This window comes from Bufo gargarizans, chromosome 6 (genome assembly GCF_014858855.1).
Source record: "Bufo gargarizans isolate SCDJY-AF-19 chromosome 6, ASM1485885v1, whole genome shotgun sequence".
Classification (NCBI taxonomy): domain Eukaryota; kingdom Metazoa; phylum Chordata; class Amphibia; order Anura; family Bufonidae; genus Bufo; species Bufo gargarizans.
This window is the reverse complement of record NC_058085.1, coordinates 274,981,673-274,990,403: the sequence shown is the minus strand read 5'-3', so window position 1 is coordinate 274,990,403 and position 8,731 is coordinate 274,981,673. Positions and strand designations below refer to the sequence as shown.

At 42.7% G+C, this 8,731-nt stretch overlaps 1 long non-coding RNA gene across 1 annotated transcript; it reads left to right on the top strand.

Annotated features, from left to right (window-relative positions):
• Positions 1–1,078: 1,078 nt before the first annotated feature.
• LOC122941808 lies at positions 1,079–7,316 on the top strand. The gene is made up of 4 exons (XR_006390523.1): positions 1,079–1,177; positions 2,504–2,737; positions 3,569–3,769; positions 6,185–7,316. It is a non-coding gene; the product is annotated as an uncharacterized LOC122941808 (long non-coding RNA).
• The last annotated feature ends 1,415 nt before the right edge of the window (positions 7,317–8,731 follow it).

The following is an 8,731-nucleotide window of genomic DNA, read 5'->3' as shown; positions in this document are numbered from 1 at the left end:
ACGTTAATAGCGTCCTGGCTGTCATAGTAACACTGGAAGCATTTTGAAGACGGATCCGTCTTTAAATGCTTTCAGTACACTTGCGTTTTTCTGGATCCGGCATGTAATTCCGGCAAGTGGAGTACACGCCGGATCCGGACAACGCAAGTGTGAAAGAGGCCTTACCTGTCTAACCATCTAGTGCTTATCTGACACATGGGCATATATGTGCATGCAATGGTGGATAATGGCCCTTTGCTTCTCTGTGTACTGTATACCATCCTGTCTTTTCACCATATTTTATATTTATAATAAACTGATATTTTGATATATTACTTCCACTTGCTTGTTTAATTCTATATTGGATGCCGTAGAGGTGGAAAAAAAATTCTGTCTAGGTTGACGGAGAGGTTTTTTGTAGGTTGATTAGTATTCTATATATTCTTAGGTAATACCTCATATATGGATTTTCGATCACGTGACAAAGATTGGGTGTCACAGTTGGGAACAGTTTTTGGTGAAAACACGGCACAGGATACAGAGAAATGTGATAGCAAGGAGTTAAAACATAAGATCAGAGAGGCACTTAGAAAACGTACGACGTTGTGGTGGAACAAGGCCGCATTAGAGAATTATCTTAATAGGAATATTGTGCCCCGGGGACTTCGGGTCCAGATATTTCCAACCTTGGAGGGCGATAATCCCACGCTCATGAGCAAATGGGAGGAGATCTTATGAAGTGTTCACAGACCCTAATTGAATTGCTAATTGGAGTGGACCGTAGATCATTGGAGACCGTGGAGAAGGACATTGACAGCCACAAGGAAAGCATTCAGCAACTCCTGACCAAGGAGGAACTGGATGGCTTCGACAAAAGTTTGGAAGAAGATCTAGTTAAGTGGGAGAGAGAAATACAGTCTATGAAAACCAAGAAATTTCATAGGGATCTGGGGGATTACCAGCAAAACAAAGTGTTTAGGTGGCAGAGAACCAATACTAGGTCAGAACCACGTTCACGATCTCAATCACTAGCATCCTCCATATCCGAAGAGGAATGTGGCGTATCATTTTTAGACGGGCGCTCGGCCACCGGACACGGTCCAGACCCCGAAAGGACAGGCTACAACCTGCGTACTCCAGCACAAAAGAGAAAATATTGGAACGGGAATGGCCGAGGGAAGAAAGTAAAGAATTAAAGGTAATCAATCTCTCTGATATTCAGCTTACTCCATTGCAGCAGCAGGTTCTACAGAGGGGCCTATCATTTTCCTTGGTTGGCAAATTTGACTACTTTGAAGTGGTCAAAGATTTGGAATTATTTGCCCGGAAGCTGCTCTTCAAAATATATTTTTGTCGTGGCCATGAGACCACTGTTCTCATGTCACCAGCCGAGAGGCAAGCGATTAGGGACTTGGAATCCCTCCTAGAAGACCAGGTGGAGGCCAGGACGAGCAAAATTCCCATACATCTGCACCGGTGCTCATGTACGTTCCCCCCTAAAACTCTATGCCCCGCGGTGGATGTCTTTGTCAAACTGGTCAAACGAGATTTAAATACTGGGCACCCATATATTAGGGGAGACAATTTGACCCATTTGCAAAGACAGGCACTGCGCAAACTACAGGAATTTAAAGATGTAGTGAATAAACCAGCTGATAAGGGGGGTAATGTCGTGATATGGCCGGTGCAGATGTATGAGAAGGAGGCATTTCGGCAACTCAATAACAAACAATGTTATAGGAGAATCGATAGGGACCCCACCTCTCTTTATAAAAGAGAGTTGGATGACATCTTGATGGATGCCTGTGATCAGGGCATCATCACCCCTAAAATGATGGACGGCAAAAGGTGCACAAAAGTCAAACCCATCCCCCCGGACGTCCCATTGTTTCGGGGATTGGAGGTTTGTGTGCCAATGTGGGGAGATTCATTGATTTCTTTCTCCAAAAGAGTGTGGAGATTCTCACCTCTTTCGTGAAAGATACTACAGACATGTTGAGATGGCTGAATGGGATCCACGTTGATCAAGACGTGGTCCTTGTCACGTGTGATATAGAATCATTATACATGTCTATATACCACGACCAGGGAGTGCGGGCATCTAGATCCTTTCTATCCATGACTGACTATGACAACAATATGGTCGAGTTCATGGCGCTATTAGAATTTATGCTGACGCATAATTATTTTCTTTTCAAAGACCGCCTCTTCCTACAGCTCCAGGGGACAGCAATGGGGGCGTCTTGTGCGCCCTCACATGCTAATTTGTTCCTGGGGCTGTGGGAAAGAGAGATTGTTCATAATACTCCTGGATACGATGCCGCACTCCTATGGTCGAGGTAAATAGATGACGTGTTTTTCCTATGCAGGACACGGTTCCTGCCTTGGAGGACTTTCTGGCTTGTCTGAATACTAATAAACGTAACATCAAACTTACTTGGAAGTATAGTCTTACGAATGTTGAGTTTTTGGACATCATGGTCACGAAGGGTCCTGATGGATATTTGTCTACTAACCTTTTTAGGAAGTCCACGGCTGTCAATTCCTTTCTCCACGCCTCCTCTGCACATCATCCGAAAACCATACAGGCAATACCTACAGGGCAATTTTTAAGAACTCGTAGGATCTGCTCCAATGACGAGCACTTCGAACAGCAGGCATCTGCTTTAACACAGCGATTCCTTGAAAGAGGATACCAACCTAATACGATCCAGCAAGGCTATGAGAGAGCTAAAAAACAACAAGAGATTCCTTGCTGGTAAGTAGAATCAAAACTAAGGCAAATAGGGACTCAAGGGTGAGATTTATTACCCCATTTAACAACAAGTGGCGGTTTATCCAGAACATTTTACGCAGGCACTGGCCGGTCCTACAAACAGATGGGAATCTGGCAGTATGTCTTCCCGCATACCCCCAGATTACATGGAGGAGGTCACACAATCTGCGGGATATCCTGACCAAGAGTCACTACGTCCCCAATCAAGTAGGAGGCATGTTTGGCAGCAAGGGCCCCAGATGGGGATCATCTTCTTGTGGATCATGTGCTGCATGTAAATACATGGTCTGCTCCACTGCCTTCTGTGATTCTTCTGGTAAAAAGAATTTTAAGATTGTACATAATATCAACTGCAACACAGAGGCAGTGGTATACCTGGTTACATGCCCATGTAATCTTTTTTACATTGGCATGACAACGAGGGCCCTCAAGGTCCGGGTATTAGAACACATTGGTAAGATCCGTGCAGCTGCAGAGATACCTGAGAGGGATTGGGAAACATTGCAAGCTGTTCCACAACATTTCCGTAGATTCCATGGGTCTGACCCACGGGGATTGACAGTGAGAGGCATTGATAGAGTCCATCTAGGATCTAGGGGCGGTAACATCAAAGTAGCCTTACTTCGTAGAGAAACTAGATGGATAGTCACCCTGGATACTGTAACCCTGTATGGCCTGAATGAGTCTAATAGCTTCTCCTCCTTTCTTTAAGTATTGCGCGAATTTTATTTGCAGGGTATAGTTCTTCTCTTTTTATATTGAGTATTTTTGCATTTTCTACTATAATATTTTGTTCTTTCTTTCTTTCTTGAGATTAATCATCCTTGTACTTCTGGGATATGGTGGTGATGGATCCAGTAACCAACTAGGGGAAGATATGATCGGGACGAAGGAGACGACCTGAAACGAACATCTAATAATACATACATGCGAGAATATACATCATATGGATAACTAGATGTATTGTGTGTATATATTCCCCATATCATCATTGGGGTTACTCTTGCCCATATGGTTAGGGACAGCTTTTGTATTTTTAGTTCATGATGCCTTTTATTGCTGGGGATGATGCCTATATGGACATTTTTTTGGTTCTCTTATGTGTGGTGGGTCGGGAGTGTCTCGGTCGACCCCATTGGCGGCCATTGCCGCCCGTGCTGTCGCCCTCATCACTCTCGCCCTACACTGTTGTGGTCCTAGATATTTATGAGGGAGATGTGTAACCCTTGATGTAGTTACGGCGCCATGGCTACTGCAACCACTTATGTGGTGCATTGGTCATGTTGCCACTAAAAGCACCAGTAAGTTTTACTCACTATGTAGTTGGGAGTAATTTTTAATCTCAGACTATTTTGTACCGTTAATCACAATCTTATTGACACCCACCTGATGTTTATATGATACGCTTAATGTAAATTATGAATATATGATCTATCTAATATTTTAGATCTATATCGATCACGTACTTACTATGTATGTATCACTACAGCACCTCTTCTTCATATTTTTCATATGGTGCTTTGGTTTCATAAAACCTTTTCACTGTTTTTAATTTTATTTTTTGTTTCTTAGTAACCTCCTTCAATCTGGGTATTTTTATTACCTCGGATCATGTACCATATTGCCATGCCATTTGTGGACTGGCAATATGGTTCCATCCACATTCACATATGGATGTATTGTATTTTATTTGTACATGTAGGCATATCTATAGCCTGTTTGTGGATATCGCAATATATGTGGATGTCCGAGGCCCAATATGGATGTTTCCAATGTACAGATAGCCTTTCTCCTTCCCCTGACCGGCATTTGCCATATAGCTTATGTGATTTGCAGCATATTCCGCTGTTTCCCTGTTTTGGATCCATCTACTGGTATTTGCGGGTCACCTGCGTTCCACTGGGCCGCGGATCATGCATGCGCTGCATGGCGCCATCTCAACGTGCTCTGTGACGTCTGTAAGCGCCGCGCATGCGCGGCGCGCGGACATAGACGCGCTGAGAGATGATTCCGTGGATCATGATGTTCCCGCGCCCGCCAGAGTGGACCGCAAGTGTTCTTAACCCAGGTAAATCCCTCCCACCTCCACTTAGACTATATATACCCTGCCGTACCTCCTGACGAAGCCGCTGAGGTGAAACGTGCGTCGAGGTCTTGCGCTCAGGGTCCAGCATTCTCTTGCATTCACCATGTCTTCAGGTACGTCCTGTGTTTAGTATAGCCCCTCACCTATATGGTGCTTTTACACATCCATATTGGGCCCTTGATATTTTTGATTTACCATTGCTATACTTTGGGATCTGGGTACCGATTTGACTTGAGATATTCTGTTGTATTATACCCGTCAGTCTTGGTTGCCCATGACCCCTGGACGCTACGGGATAGCTCACGGACACCCAGCTATTATCCCTCTGCACTAATACCATACAGCCCAATTGTGGTGATTATTATTGTTATGCAGACTTGGTTGTCCCCGAGCTATAGCTCCCTTTCTTACCTGTCTAACCATCTAGTGCTTATCTGACACATGGGTATATATGTGCATGCAATGGTGGATAATGGCCCTTTGCTTCTCTGTATACTGTATATCATCCTGTCTTTTCCCCATATTTTATATTTATAATAAATTGATATTTTGATATATTACTTCCACTTGTTTGTTTAAAGAAGATTATAGCACTATATTAGCTAAATTGCTCTATATTGTTTTTTTTTTTTGAATATTCACTATATTGCTATAACTTAGTTTTTTCGAATATTCGTAATATTAAAAAACAAGAATATATAGCAATATAGCGAATATTCGAAAAAAACAAACATAGAGCAATTTAGCTAATACAGTGCTATAATCTTCTTTGTCTAATAGTTGTAATTTTTTTCTTATCTGAAGTTCAGACAACTATAAAAAAAAAGATTATAGCACTATATTAGCTAAATTGCTCTATATTCGTTTTTTTCGAATATTCACTATATTGCTATATATTCTTGTTTTAGACTATTACGAATATTCGAAAAAACAAAGTTATAGCAATATAGCGAATTTTCGAAAAAAAAAAAAACGAATCTAGAGCAATTTAGCTAATATAGTGCTATAATCTTCTTTGTTTAATAGTTGTAAGTTGAAAAATTTGCTATAAGAATTCGCATTACAAATAATTTGCATATTACACGATCATTACGTTGCTGATTTTTCGAGTAAAAAAATCGTAGAATATAACGAATATTCACGAAATATTGCGAATTCGAATATGACCCCTTCCGCTTATCACTACTGAAAATATGAAGTCAGCAGGGCGTTGGTGACTTTTGTGTACTATGCATCTCTAACCTTGCACTGTAACTGCACATGGTCTGCCACTTTATTGCTGAGTTGCTGAGGTTCCTAAACACTTTACACAGTTGATTGTGGAATATTCATATCGTTCCCAGGGCCATCACCAGGACAGTGTTTTGCTTTGTTTGGGGATCCAAGATGGACAGAGTGAAGCGAGCCATCATGTACAAAGAGCCCCTTAAGGGCGGACAGGGCATTCTGGACCTGACCACTTTACTGCGGATCGCCTTTGTTTGTGACAACGTTCGTCGGACTCTGAGAACAGCTAACGGCTCTACGAGCAAGTCTATGTCTCGCTTTTTCCTCCTGCCCCTCTGGAGGGGTCTGGACTGGGACAATTGAGACAGCTCCATCCCTTACAACTGGCACGCTCCCTGGTATTACAGAGATGTCATCAAGTTTGTGAGGGAACACCAACTGGAGGGCCTCAAGCCCGACTTGTGGAAACCAAAGACTATTCACAAGCTCATCAGAGCAAAGGATGCGGTGCAGTCAATTCCAGGGATCTACGACACCGTAGAGAGAGTTTGAACTAATGTGTCGTCAGACAGGTTAACCAACGGGCACAAGGACTTGCCATAAATGGCCATTCAGGGAGGACTGCCAATTTGGTCATTCATGCTCGCCTGCAACCTGTGCAAAACCCGGTACTGCTCCAGGTGTCCTTTCATGGAGGAAACATTGTACCACCTGTTTTGGGATGCCCTGGAAAATGAACTCAAAGACTCTGTGTCCAGGAACAGCCTGCCATACACTTCGGTGCTGTATGGACTATTTCCTGGGATTCATACTGTTGAGGCCATCAAGGAGGCCTGGCGCCTTATGAACTGTTTTAAGGACGCTATATGGCTAGCCAAAAACCGGCTCATTCTCAGGAGGGAGAACATGTTCGTACTGGACTTCTACAGATTTATACATAGTCTGCTGCGGGATTACAACATCTTGGATGTCAACGACAAAGAAGAGGACTAAACCCCTCTCCTTCCCCCTCCCCCCATTTCGGTCTTCTCAGTCACTGTTTAAATGCTTTGTTGGAAGGTTCTGTGATTGAATAGATATGCTAGTGTAGCATGCATTGTGATGTATAGTGTAGGTTAGCCTGTGCTTTACATAACAATGCCATGCTCGCAAAGAAGACTGTAAGTAATTTATTAGGTGCTGCCTCGTGGCCTGTGCTGCGTCACAGTACTAAAGTATGTACAGTATGTATAATGATTGATTTTAATAAAGGTGTATTCAATCAAAAAATAATAATATAGCTCTGCATTCCCCTCCTCTCATTGGTTGCTTGGTGTACACAGAGGTAACTAGGAGCAACACACTATATGTGCAGGGTCTGCTCTCCTGAATGTCACCTTGGCGTGGGTAGGCGAGCACAGATGTGTTTTGATCAAAATATATTGGTTGAGAGTCTCGGATTTTATCATATCAAAATGAGGGCTTAGTCCATATATAATGTTTGCATCTATTGTGTTCGTGCATTGTTCTTAGCGTTCAGGGCTGAAACTGGATATAAGCAGTTCTTTATTCCGTGACTACATATGAGTGGAGCATTGGAGCAGTTCCTTATCATGCTGCATCGTGCAGCGCAAGGCTGTGTTTGTTTTGTGCCGGTGACGTACTGGGCTTCGCATCACTATGCTAAGCAGAGACTTCCACCTAGCAGTGAGCCTGATGACATCACCGGAACACATGGGCGGTCTATAGCGCTGCCATAGGCTGTTTTGGAGGTGAGTACTATTAAAAGTGGCCTATTACCCGCTTCCGAAACAGCCTCTGAAAGCGCTATAAACCACCCATCTGTACCAGTGACATCACCAGGATCACTGCTAGGCAGAAGTCACCGCTTAGCATAGTGATGTGAAACCTAGCATGTCACCGGCACAAAACAAACACAGCCTTGCGATGCAGTGTGACAAGGGGGAGCATTGGGGTAAGAAAATGCTCCAAAGCTCCAATCATATGTAGTCAAGGAATAAAGAACAGCTTATATCAAGGTTCAGCCCTTTAAGGGATTCATACTTGTGTCCATATCGTGTGACTGAATAAGTTAAAAGGGCTGTGCAGAATTTGAGAAATTTGGCTGCTTTTATTTAGAAATAGTGGCACCCTTCTCCATCAGCTGTATGTGGTATGTAGCTCATATCCATTCACTTTAATTCGCAACCCTTAGGCAAGAATGGTACTGATTTGGGCAGAAATAAAACTTTTTTTTTTTTTATTCTAACTGTCCGACCATAATACCATTGGTAGGCATCCATCACCAAAGAACCCCTTGTTTGGGTTCAAATAACCATCCATATCAAAATACACACAGATGTAAGAATGAATGATTTTTTGGATCCATACTGTGTAGTTATTTATAGGATCTTTTATATATAGCATCTAGCATTTCTGTAAGAATACAAGCATGACTGGTCCTTGGAGGCGAGAGGGCAATTTGCCACCTCAGTAGCGAGCATTAAACCAGGGTAGTCACTTTTTGTCAACCTTAATAAACCATGATGTCACTAATTTCAGTTTGGCAGAAAGAAAAATGCGGCTTCAGAAGATGATTACTGCACAAAATAGACATTAAGTGGAAAACGCAGAAAGGACTGTGCCAGATTCCTTTGTCATTTATTTTTACTCGCTGATGATGT